Source organism: Drosophila pseudoobscura, chromosome 2 (assembly GCF_009870125.1).
Source record: "Drosophila pseudoobscura strain MV-25-SWS-2005 chromosome 2, UCI_Dpse_MV25, whole genome shotgun sequence".
NCBI classification, from domain to species: Eukaryota; Metazoa; Arthropoda; class Insecta; order Diptera; family Drosophilidae; genus Drosophila; species Drosophila pseudoobscura.
In genome coordinates this window covers 21841352-21853871 of record NC_046679.1, presented here as the reverse complement: position 1 = coordinate 21853871, position 12520 = coordinate 21841352, and the positions used below count along the sequence as shown (strand labels likewise).

Below are 12520 nucleotides of genomic sequence, written 5' to 3'. Positions count from 1 at the left end.
TATCAACTATTTATTTTATTTATGATAAACGTGTGGAAAACGATTATCAATCCATTGTTTCATGTTATGCGCACCTTTAGCTATTTTAAAATAACTGAACATTTGAAAAGTATTATTGTTTTGTAATTGGGAAATTACCACTTTCAAAAGCGTGTAGCATAGGCCTCAGATGGGACGGGACTGTTGTCTAATGCCCATACATCTTGTTAGATTAGATTTACCAAAGTATTGTACAAGTGTGCGCTCAAAATGTCTAGTACTCTAATGGATTATACTCGTATGTATTTAGATACTCCTAAAAATCGAAGGTATATACATTTCTACATATATCCTTGAACCCTGTCAGAATTGTAAACGAAATGAGGCCAAGTCAACTTTCATTGAGTTCTGTTTTTCCCCGTTCCCAAGTCCCCAATGTGCTCCCTTTGTTTAGCAGCTTTTGCCATTTATCTTTTCATTTACTGCCTCATTGCTCCATTTTTTTGTTGTGTTACTTTGACGTTTTTGGCGTTTAGCACGCAATTGTTTCGCACTTCTCGGTCGCTCATATTCCCCGCCGCCTGCCATTTGTCTATGCCAGGACTCTGGCGGAGTCTCCTTTGGGGAGCTATGGATGCCGTGGAGCCTGGCAAGTACTTGGTGCATGGAACACGCTCAATGGTGTTTGCTCTCCAATCGCCTTAATTTTCTTTTCTTCTTCCATTCACTGGTCATTTGTGACTACTTTTTCGTCAACATATATATTGCGTTTTTTCATTCATTCTATTTAATTATTGATTCTAACGAATTTTTGGTATTTGCCAAAGGTCAATGCAATGTCAGACTCAACTCTACTCCTGGGGATTTCCAGTGCCAGTTTCTATAGCATTTCAATTGCTTTTTAACAACGCTCCTTCCCTCCAGAGTATTCCTTTGTGTGTGAGTAATTTTTTGTGTTTTGTGGGGGAAATGGAAAATGTTCGCCCAGTCACGTGCAGACTTTGAAATTTTCGTGTTCCTTTCGGCTCGTTTAATTAAAAATTATATTAATTTCCATCACAGAATACATGCACATACTCGTATAAATAAATGTGTAGTATAATATCCCCCATTAACAATCCAAATCCGAGCTGGAAGCAGACCAATATTGTGTAGTGCTCAGTCATGGTAAATGCTTTGTGTGAACGAGATGAATGTTTTCCCTCGTCTATTGTTCTTCTTCCTCAATGGGTTGGGTTGGGTTTTTGCTGAGTGTGAGAATGTTTTTAGGGTAAAACGAAAGAGAGGGGCTCTTCTGACCGTGATTCACGCATTGGTCTATCCGTTGCCCTGTCAAGTTTAATTGACTTCTTAAAGCCAACATGAGCAGGCAAAGATGAGCGATGGAATAAAGGGAAATCTCTAAGGAATATATAAATATATACATAAATGGCATGATGAAATGATGGAATCTATGGACATTCAATAACCATTAAATACTCATTTTTGTTTCCGTTTATTGGTTTTCTATCATTAATTAAAATTTTCAGACCATATCCTTACACGAATAGTCTCTTGACTTGGTTGAACAAAGTAATGAGACTACGTTTCAAGGAAGTAATTCCTTTTACTTATAGTTGAAATTGTTCCAAGAATTCTAATAGCGGTGGAAATTGCTAATCCAAGAAAAAATCCTCCATAGCAGAAAATATTGTCATTTAAACAGCTTTAAAACCTTTGACCACATCCTGTTTTCGCTCAAGTTGACATTCCACAACCTTCATACTCATAAATTAATAAAAATAATTATTTTAGCTTCATTCCTCTAATATTTTTCTTAATTTTCTAGGAGAGCAATGGTAGTCGTTATTAAAACTTTGACAACCTTTCAACATATAGTACCAGAAAAAACATCAACCAAAAATTGCAAACAATTCAAAAGTGTACAAGGTTTTATGTAAAAAGAATAAAGTTGTGGGTTAAATCTTTTCAAAAAAGACACACTTAATTATCAACATATACACATTTGCCTTTTGCCGAGCAGAGCTAAGCATTTTTCCAACTTTGACATCCTTTGATTTCTGTTTCGAGTTTAAATAACAGGAAAAATATCACCACATTATATTTTAAATTGCAATGCCAGAAAAACTGTACAAACCGAACGTTAGTTGAAACCAAATTGCGGTTCATGTTATCTGTCAAAACGTTTGGATGTCCCTTTTCTGGCTGCTGCTCATCTGCGGCTTTGGTCCAGGCAAGGCCTGTTGCTGACGGGCCTCAGTCTGGGCCCGAACTGAAGATTTATGTCTTGTGTGGAAAAGTTTTTTTCTGCTTTTTTGCTGGTGGCTTGTTGGCCATCAAATACACGTGCCTGAGAGTTGGCCATAGCTGACAGTTCCTGTGCTAATTGGTATGGGTCGCACTCGCTCCCTCTATCTTGGCCACTTTAAATGCCTGTCACAAACGAATGCCTTACACACATATGGCCAATGAAATTGCCCCCCCGAAAAACCATTGTCTAACTTAAGGCTTGCATATTCCATTGTCATCCGTTTCCTCCTCAAAAAGGGTATATTTGTAAATTGTTGGCTACACTAAGCTGAATGGAAAGCGTAGTCAGGCGTGGAATTTTGTTTGCTTGAGTGCCGTTTGGGTCAATGAAATTAATTACAGAAAACACACACAAATTTAATTTATCCATCCTAAAAGCAGACAGGAAGTTAAAGCAGAATGAAAGTGAAAATGTTTCAATTGATGGTGTCCCGTGGTTGTGCTGAGTGCAGTCTACCCCCAGAGGACAGCCACCAGACAATCAGCCTCCCTTTAACTGATGGTTTTCGCCACCAGCATCCTGGAAATCAACTCCATCTTGGAAATCCAACCCCCCTGATGAAAGGTGCTTGAACTGTCTGTTATGGAGGCAGCTTTAATTATTTGTGATTATTATGTTGCGGAACCCCTGGCTGCGAGAGCTTTTCTGAAGGTTAAGTTAAAGTTAAATGAGTGTTCAGCTGAATATTGGGGCGTAAGAAGAGTAGTTAGGACACCTCATTCCCAGAATATTGTGATGAAAGTTAAGCTAGCTACAAGATAATGAAAGTACAAGAACAAGAACAATAATTTAAAGCATCGTTAAGATAAAATCTCTATTTCCACTTACCAACTGCATCAGGTTTCCTTTTACAATGCCCTCCCACATCGCTCATACGCCATGCTGGCTGGATGCTTTTTCTTAATGCAACAGCTGCTCCTACTAACAAATCCCTACCCACATACCAAACTGCGCGAGAGTGGGAGGTACTAGGAGTATGACTAAAAAACTTAGCGGGGGCCAAAAGCCAGGCAAACAAAATAAGTATGAGGGCGGAAAACAACTTTGTCATTATCCCAGCCACAACACCTGAACCACCAACCGGGCAACGCGACAAAAGCGTAAGTCAAAACTAAAAGAAAAATGCTGGTAAGTAGTAGTAGTAAAACTTATTCCTCTTTCAGCTCTGCTTCTGCAGCTCCAACTACGTTTTGTGTACTCTCACGGAAAATTGAGGGAAACAAGTAAGAATAGCGTGAAAGTAAAACGAATATGGACTACCCGCTACTCTGTTGTGTGACAGGCTCCCAAAGAGTAAAGGAAGAGTTTCTGACCTCATAAACTGTATATATATTCTTGATCAGCATCAATAGGCAATTCATTGAATCAATATCTGTTACTGACACTGAGACAAGAGTATTTATTGGTGAAATTTTCAAATTCCATTGCGAAAAGAAAATATCTATTTTTTATTTCATATAAATTTTGTCTTATTATTTTTATTTAGTACTACAAACATCCATAAGATTGGAGTATACCTATACGTAAAAATTCACAGCCCACAAATACCGTGCAAAAAAAAAAAACTCTTAGATTAAGCCTTAAGCTGGTGTTTTTCTCCTTTTACAGTTCCTTGGACTGCAGCATTGATTGATCAGCCATAAGCTGATTAATGTGTCCAGCCGGAGGAACCCGGAAAATCCATGGCAACGATGCGGCAAGTGATTAGCTGGAAGACATATCCATCTTCGTTCCATCGCGAGCTGCGTAACTTTAGCCGCGAACAAATTAAGAGGAGAGAATCTTCAGGGCCGTTGTTCAGGTCATTTGTCATAAACATTATATTGAACAAGCTTTGTTCGTCCGGCACCCACTGTCACCGCAGCCAAATCTGCATGAAACGAAGGTCAACCCTTTCCCAATTTCCGCAGTAGCGGCAGCCTTGGGGCTTGCCACAAGCATGTTCAGGGATGCGGAAGTGATTACTTTCAGGTCTCTTTCGAAAGAAGCACTGAGTGGGCTTTGTGGCGCTTTCGGTGCCTCCTTCTGTCACGTGAATTATGAACGAGCTGTGCGTATATGTCGCCCTCTGTGTGTGTGTGTATATGGGCCCGAAAAATGTTCAATTTTTCCCTCTTCGTTCAAACACTTTAATGTGGAAATGGAATTTCAATGTTTTCGAATTTTTTGGAAATTTAAGTTGGACGTTGATTGGAACAAGGTTTCCCGATAAAGTTAATTTTAAAAGCATTTCGCTGATGGGAAAATTGTGTGACTTTAAATTCTGAAATATATAATATTTTCCCCAGTTTTTAGGCTTATATTAAACTAATAGATGGTAATTGTAAATATTACATATTTATGCGCTTGAAATGTCATTTTTTTATTATACCTATCAGAAAACACCTTCTGACAACATGGCCATTAATTCCTGTCCGTAAAAATCAAATATTTAAGCAAATCGACAACATGCATAATACATTTTCCTGACATACAAATCTGCAGCAAACTTGTCTGGGCTTCCCCATAATTACATTTTCCACCCTTTAAAAAACAAATACAAAATGTTTGCATGCTGGTAGAGATGGCGGAATGGCTGTGCATAATTTAGGCTGTCAACACAAATTACACTTACATATTTGGATAAATGTATAAGCCTAAATTAGCATAGAAAATAGTGAAAATCCTCACCTAAAAAAGCAATCTTTAAGAATCCTTGTCTCTTAAATTCAAAGAAAATATAATTTACTCTTCCCCAGGAGATTTCCATAAGCTTTTCAAATCGAAAAACAAATTCATAAACGAATACATATATATGGAAATTCGATGAATATTTGCATTCTACTTACGGGACTGAACAGAAAGAACAAATTCGGGGAACTGCTCAATGTTGACTGTCGAGAAAGGGACCCATGGCCGCTAGAACTTTCCGCCTTTTCCTCATTTATAATAAATGCATTGCCAATGCCAACCAAACTCATACACACTCAAAACCGTTTGTCGTTGTCGTGTTTTCCCCCTGTTTGTGAATTTTCCGTTTAGGCAAGCATAAAAATTGAAAATCAATTTGTTGACAGTCACCGCAGCATGCAAAAATTGTGCAAAAAGATAACGACTACTCGTACAGCCGCAGTTTTGGGGCTGCTTGGGATACTTTTTGCAGCTGGTAATCTATACATATACATACATACATACATACATATCCATAGGAAATTTACAAAAGTAGGCCAATATGATTTATGCAGTTGTTCTTGATTTATTGAGCTGCATTTGGCATTACAATTTAGATATTGAAATGAATTGTATTGCGCTGCAAATGCGAAATGAAAAGTTCGAGACTGTTTTTATTGAAAAGAATTTCATTAACATACATCTGCATATTTCTTGTAGAATTATAGTAACAAAGAAATGTTTACCGATTCGTTTCTTTGTAGCCGATTGACAGATTCCGCCTCACTGAAATCTTTTCCCAGAGAAAAAGTCCTGGGAATCGAATATTTTTTTATTATAATAATTCTAATATTAATAATAATAATTGCACTAAACATGGAAATGTAAAAATGGATGAGTTTCGATTATATGATCCGTATTAAAAATACTTTTGAATACATTTATGTTCAAATCAAAGAGAAATTTATTTATTTAAATTGTATTTGTACATAGCCGCTGAATTTTTTATTTAAATAGGAGTGTGTTTGTTTTTTCTATGCCATTTTCTCTCAGTTTCGATGTTGATCTTTGGTCTGAATGATATCTCTTAGAATATAAATTTAATTGATGGTTTTACATCGTTTACTTTACTTTACATCTAAAAATCCTTTTCTTATACCGTATACATCCTTTTATATACTCTTTAAGAATTCAATATATTAAGAGGATGCTTTCCTATAAGCTTATCTAACCTATCCCATCTTAAGGACGCCCTCAAAAATGACTTCCATCGAGCATACTTAGCCACATGTCCTTTCACTTAAAGAGTTCCTTTATTGTTTGCTTTCTCTCTTGTTTGCCCTACACTTTAAGCTAGAGAGACGTTCTTTGCCGTTATATTCTCTCTCCCTAAAAATGTGGGTCAACATCTGTAGCTCTATAAGCCACCCCAAAAAACGAACAATATTTATGCTGAACTGAAGCATATTTATTTACTTGTTTGTATTTGAGGGAGACGGCACATGCATCGACTGCTAGCGGCCATTGTATGGCACTCAGACGGTTTTGCTATTGGTATTGTTTTCGCCGATGCTGTTGACAGACAGGCCAGGGACCGGGACCGGGACCCGTCAATGTTGTTGCTATTGTAGTATGTTAATGAACAGTAATCTGGGCAGCTTAGTCGGGAAATCAGAAAGAATAGATGGGAGCAAAGAAGCCACTTGAAAGACTGTACATTTGACAATCAGACAAATCAAATTGGGGTTAACGCATCAATTGCTAGTCATTTCTGTGAAAGCAAACGGGAGCCTGTCATCTTGTTTGTCATGCCAACGCCAGAAGATTGCGGCATGACTGTTTTTGTCCATCAACCCATCAAATGTTATGGTTCAGTCACCCAGTCGGATCTGTGTACATTGAGTTATTTATGGACCGTAAAGGGAACATGGGGGCCAAGCAAATTATCTGTTGGGATGGTAGAAGTAAATTGTTATTCAAATTTTGTATCCCACAAATAACAAAGTATTGGTAGGAAAACTTTATCAAAAGCTCTTATTATTTTCGATTTTTTTTGCTCTCATTTCGCTATTTATATGAGCCGCATTGTATGATGGCGCACTCCAGCCTCTGTCGCCCAAAGCAGCGCAGTCTCTGCTTTGCAGACTGAAAATTACATTATGGAGAGAGAGAGATGCAAAAAGCAAGCGTATATTTATAAAAGGTAAGGTATTGAAAACGCTTTTACTTTAGTTATAGATTTTGCTTAAATTAAGTTATTGTTGCTGAACACTACAGGGGTTCTGGGAGATGTAAATAGATAGATGTGCCACATGAAATAGGGTGCTCGAGGAACGCCCATCCTTGTAAAAATACACCTTTCAAGGCTCTTCTAATAAAGCGGTACTGGAAATTCTGCCTTCCTCTGTCCCTTTTGGGAATTTGCTTTGAGACTAGCAGATGTGAGATAGGGATATGCACTAAGCAAATAATCGTTAATTGCGGCCGCCATCAGGAGCAGAAAAAGTGGATGATGATGCAGCTACTTGTACCTTAATGATAGCTTGAAGAACATAATGAGAAAATTATACTGCTAATAATTCATTTCTGAACGTTGCGATACGGCAAGTGTCAGCAGAGCTTTGAAACCATCAGTGGCAGTTGTTTATCACTGGCTAAAGTAGGTGGAAACTGCTTTTAATATGAATATGATTTTAATATGATTAAAGGAATTTGAAATTGATTTCTCCATGTATGTTTTGAAGCTTTTGAATGCTAAAAGCAACATATTCCTCACTTAATCAGTGCGTAATATAATCAATTATTCAGAAGACACTTAATTATCAAGGCATCAACATGTGTCAAAGTGAGCACATTAATTTTACATACGGGTATTAAAGAGCTAATAAACACTGACAAAACTAACACTTTAAATAAACTACCAGAAGGGGTTTCGAATACACTTTTCGCCCACTCATTCAACAAATACGAAACTTTTTAAGAGCATCATCAAACAAATTTCCCTTCCTTCCCGCAGACAATGTTTTATCTCAGACAAAAGCCATCTGAGTTTTTTCACTCTCTTTGCACGTCAGCATTTCAAATGGTCTCGTAAACTTTTCCGACTGGTTTATTTGCAAACAATTTGCCTATTTGCTTATGGTTTCTGCCTGATTAAACATGCCAAACACACACACACACTCACATACACCGCAGGAACACACACAGAAGGATAGGGATACGCACGTGATGGGCTCCTCAAAGTATGCTATGCGAAACGATAACTTTTTGAAACGCTATCAAATGCCGTTTTCGGAGAAACTCTTTGGGTTTATTTGTGATGCGGTTTCCAGTTTCGGCTTTGGTGTGTGAAATCGTTCTATCAATAAAAACAGAAAACTGTCAAAGCCGTGGGGCACCTTGGCAACCATCACATCATTTGACTTCTTCTGCCTTGGTGAACCACAAAAAAGGGTCTTGACTTTCTGCAGTCAAGTTTATTTGACAAAGTGCAAAAAATGAAATGGAAACTTTTGCTTGCTCTGTCTCTATATCTTTCTTTCTGTGGTTTCATCTTCTTTCGCAGGGTCGGAGGAAGCAAAGAAATTGCACATTTCATTTAATCAAATTGAAAACACTCGGCAGATGCCAGTGAAATAATTTTAATTAAACTTGAGCAGAGACTGCAATTCAGCTTGAAATTCCTCAAAGCTTGACTAATAAAATTTCCACCATCTTGCCAGAAATCCGTCTGCGGGATAGAGACCAGAGCACTTTAAGCAGACTCCGAAAAAGGCGAGGGGAAAATTCCAACACCTGAGAAAATTCGTAAAAGATTACCTAATTTAAATCCCAATTAAATTTATTTTTCTCTTTGTTTTCGGCAAACAATAGACGGGAATTGTGCTGCTTTTATTTCGGAGTACCCTTGGTATTAAATTTCAATGGGCCTGATAAAAATTTGTTTTGTTATTTAAATAATGTTCGCTTTAAATGTATTTTAAAGGGAATATTTGTATAGGATTTCAAAGTTGGTTGGTTGCTGGGAAATTATGGGGAAGCCTTATTGATGTGAAGCTTAAAAAGTTGGAGGTGTAAAAGAAATGATACAAAAGCTCAAGGTGAAGTGTTGCTGAAATACTTTCCTGGGTCAAAGGAAATATTAATTACTTGTATGAAGCTCATAGATCCTAGATTTTTCCAGCCAACTGCGAATTTGATATGAACCTCACTTTCATACAAAATTAAATATACATATGTACATACAGCCATGCTGCGGTTTTCGTAAATTTTTGCTTTTAATAGTGTTTCCTTCCAAATTGTTTTTCAATATTTTACTGGGAAGGAAATTACCTTTTGGAAGTGGAAATATTTTAGTTATTATGAAACCAAACGAATACGGAAAATTCGTGAATGCCAACTATTGATATCCATATCTTATCTGTCAACGGGAATTCGCAATTTGCGAATTATTTTACTCTAGAATGGTTATATTTGATCCATTTATTAAGGACGTATAGGATGGGACCTATAGGATAGCTTTATAGGATTTGTCTCGGCTAAACAATATCTTGTGCTTACACGATACCGTCGCAAAAGTTCCAAAACGAAACCAATTCATTTGGCCCTTACCTGACTTCGTGTCTCGTTCCATACATGTGCACTTTATTTTTATTACAAATTAAATACAACAGCAGCTCTCAGCCAGTGCTCCTTTCACACATTTTGAGCCACATTCTGTGTCATTTTTTGAGCGAGAAGCTAAGCCGCGTAACGTTAGAGAGCTCTCTCTCACGCACACACCGACACCTACACACAAATGCAAAGACACACCCACGTCAAATGGAATCCTCATATGTGGAGATGCGCATTATTTTTGTGTTGACAGTTGGCATTAAAATGAGCGCCATAAATATTATTAGCTGTTCTCGCCTCCCTCTACTCTCTCTCAGTATCTTTTTCTCTCTCCTTCACTTCTTGCTCTACTATAGTAGACATATTCGCTCATTCCCTGCTTTTCCTGAGTGACAGGACGCTTTACGCACATTCCCTTTTTTTTCTCTCCCTCTGTTTCTGTGTCATTTTTAAATATGCTGCCCCAAGGCGGAAAATTTGTCTTGTCTGCCTTTAGGCGGTGGATACCCTGTACACTTCAGGTTTAACAATCAGAAGCACCCACTTCCGACCTTATGAAGCATGTACATATATGTAAGTATGAATATAAAAATGGATCCAATAGACGATAATAGTTTGAAGATGCGAGTTTTTCACTGGGTACTAGGTATCCCATAGTCGACATGCTTGACTTAAACTCTCTTATGTGTCTCCTCCTCTGGATTTCATTTGTTTGTTCACTGCCTTGGTTATCCTCATTTTTTTGGCATAACATATGTCGGCTCATTATCCTTTTTTCAAGCTTCAACTGAGCAGCTTAAATATTTGTATGCTTACCAACATCCACGGAAAGGGACAGATATTGGACTTGGACTGAGTACTATTTATAGCATCGCCTAACAAAACTAACAAAGGTTGAATACAAAGGACGCAGAGTACACAGAATTTACTTAACAAATTTACCCTCCTGACATGCCAATGTAAATTTCTCTTTCAAGCATCTTCATTAAATGAATTGCCTTGAAAATCTCAGCAAAATTGAGTTCAAACCAACCACAAGAAAGAGACAAATTAACGTTGTGCCATTTACTTAAATTTTACTTAAAGCTCAAAATTCCATTCGAAATTGCAGGCACGGAAATTTTATGACCGAAATACATTTCCTCCCAACACATTTTTAGGGGCATTTGTGGTTCGTTTTGTTGCGGCGAAAGTGCCTAAAAAAGGAGGAAAATTCCGCCTGGAAACTCATGTAAAAACAGAGAAAAAACAAATGCTTTTGTTTGCTTTTGGGTAGCTCACATGTGCTACTGCGGTTTAAGTTTTAGTTTGCTGTTGCTGTTGCCGTTGCTGTTGTGATACTTATTGAGGTGACTGTTTCGGTTGTTACACTTGTTGTAGCGACTGTTTTTGTGTTGTTATATTTTTGTGCTGCGACTGTTTGCTGTCGGTATTCTTGTTTTCTTGACTGTGTAAATATTTCACTTAGTGGACAAAAGAGAAAGCCAGATGCCCAAGCTCTGTTTATAAATCTTTTGCCTTTATTTGCACTTTGAGCGCATCAACTTAAATTAAAAGGAAAATAAAAAGCACAAAGGGAAGCCGAACTCTCACACATACTAGTACAGATGCTATAAAATCGGATTTTGTATGGTTTCTTCTACTTCCTGCTGCCTGCCCAATGTGTGGTCCTATGTCCACCCGTCCAGGGGTGTATTTCATTCGTTTTACTACTGTCAACGGTGATTAGTTTGTCTTAGTGTGGGCCATCTCCCTATACGCGGTCTATGTTTGTGCGTCCTTTGAGAGGGACAGAGGGATCCTTGGCTTAAACATTTTATTTCCTTTCGGAAAGTAAATGGAAAATTTAAATCAAGTCAAGCCGCTTAAATGCCCTTAGGGGCACTTGCTCTATTATTTTAGGTCCCGTCTTTTAAGTTTTTTCTTTGCTTTTTCTGTGCTTATACTTGGTTTTTCTTGGAATTTGGATTGGCTTCTGTATTGGTTTTAACGGAATTTCTTGCAATTTGGTTAGTTCTGGGAAGCAGGTTAGTTACATTTAGATTTATATATTTATTCTTTTATTTTTGCACCGTGAGTGGAAATATTAAAATGAAATTGGTTTTTATTCGATCAATGTCGGAACTGGAACGAGTCTGTAGTATACTATAACCTTTGTAAGCCCTATTTTGAATATATATATTTATCAAACCAAAATTCCTTGAATCAATTTGACAACCTTTGGCCTTAAATATTAGTAGATTATCCTATCCGTTACCTCAAAATTATCTCGAGTATAAATTTACATACCCATGCTTTCCCCCGCTAATTATTCATAATTGAAATAAGTCAAGTGATTAAAATTTTACGAAAAACTTTTGGCCCTGCCAGTCTAAAGGATGTTTGTCCCTCATTATTTTTGGGTTATTTTTCAGAGCACAAGGAGAAGGATGGCTCAAGGCGTAATACGGTTAACAAGCAGCGGGTTAACTTTCTGGCTTAGCATAAATTATTTCCGACTGTTCCGAACGGGAGTCCTTTCCCAGGCACGCGTCTTCATTAAAAACCTACACGATGGAAATTAATGAGCGGCAAACGTGGTGGTGTTGTCCCTCCACTTTGCTGTAACCCTAGCTACTCATCAGATAGGCAATAAACGACATGGCTTGACACGTGAGACAAATGCTTATGAGTTTAGAGACCTTTTAATGGGACAGCTGGATGCTGGCAAGAGGAGAGCGAGAGGGGGAAGAGTGGCAGCGCGGGGAGATAGCTATTAACCTGACAGACACAGCCACTAGACCCGGTCTGGATGTGGGGCTCTGTGTTTACCCTTGGCTGATATCAAATTAGCGCCTAGACACCAGCAATTCCTGACGAAGCACATTAAATCTCATTCTGGCTAACGTTGCGTGTACGTAATTCGACGATGAACGCTGCGTATACGCACTCGTCATTCAAAAGAGTGCATTCCATGTAGGGCCCACA

General features: G+C 37.9%; 1 protein-coding gene across 1 annotated transcript in view; it reads right to left on the bottom strand.

The window, feature by feature from the left end:
- The window catches only part of Gyc88E (Guanylyl cyclase at 88E), a 42403-nt gene that overhangs the window by 21864 nt on the left and 8019 nt on the right, over positions 1-12520 (bottom strand). The gene's annotated exons all lie outside the window — the stretch shown is intronic.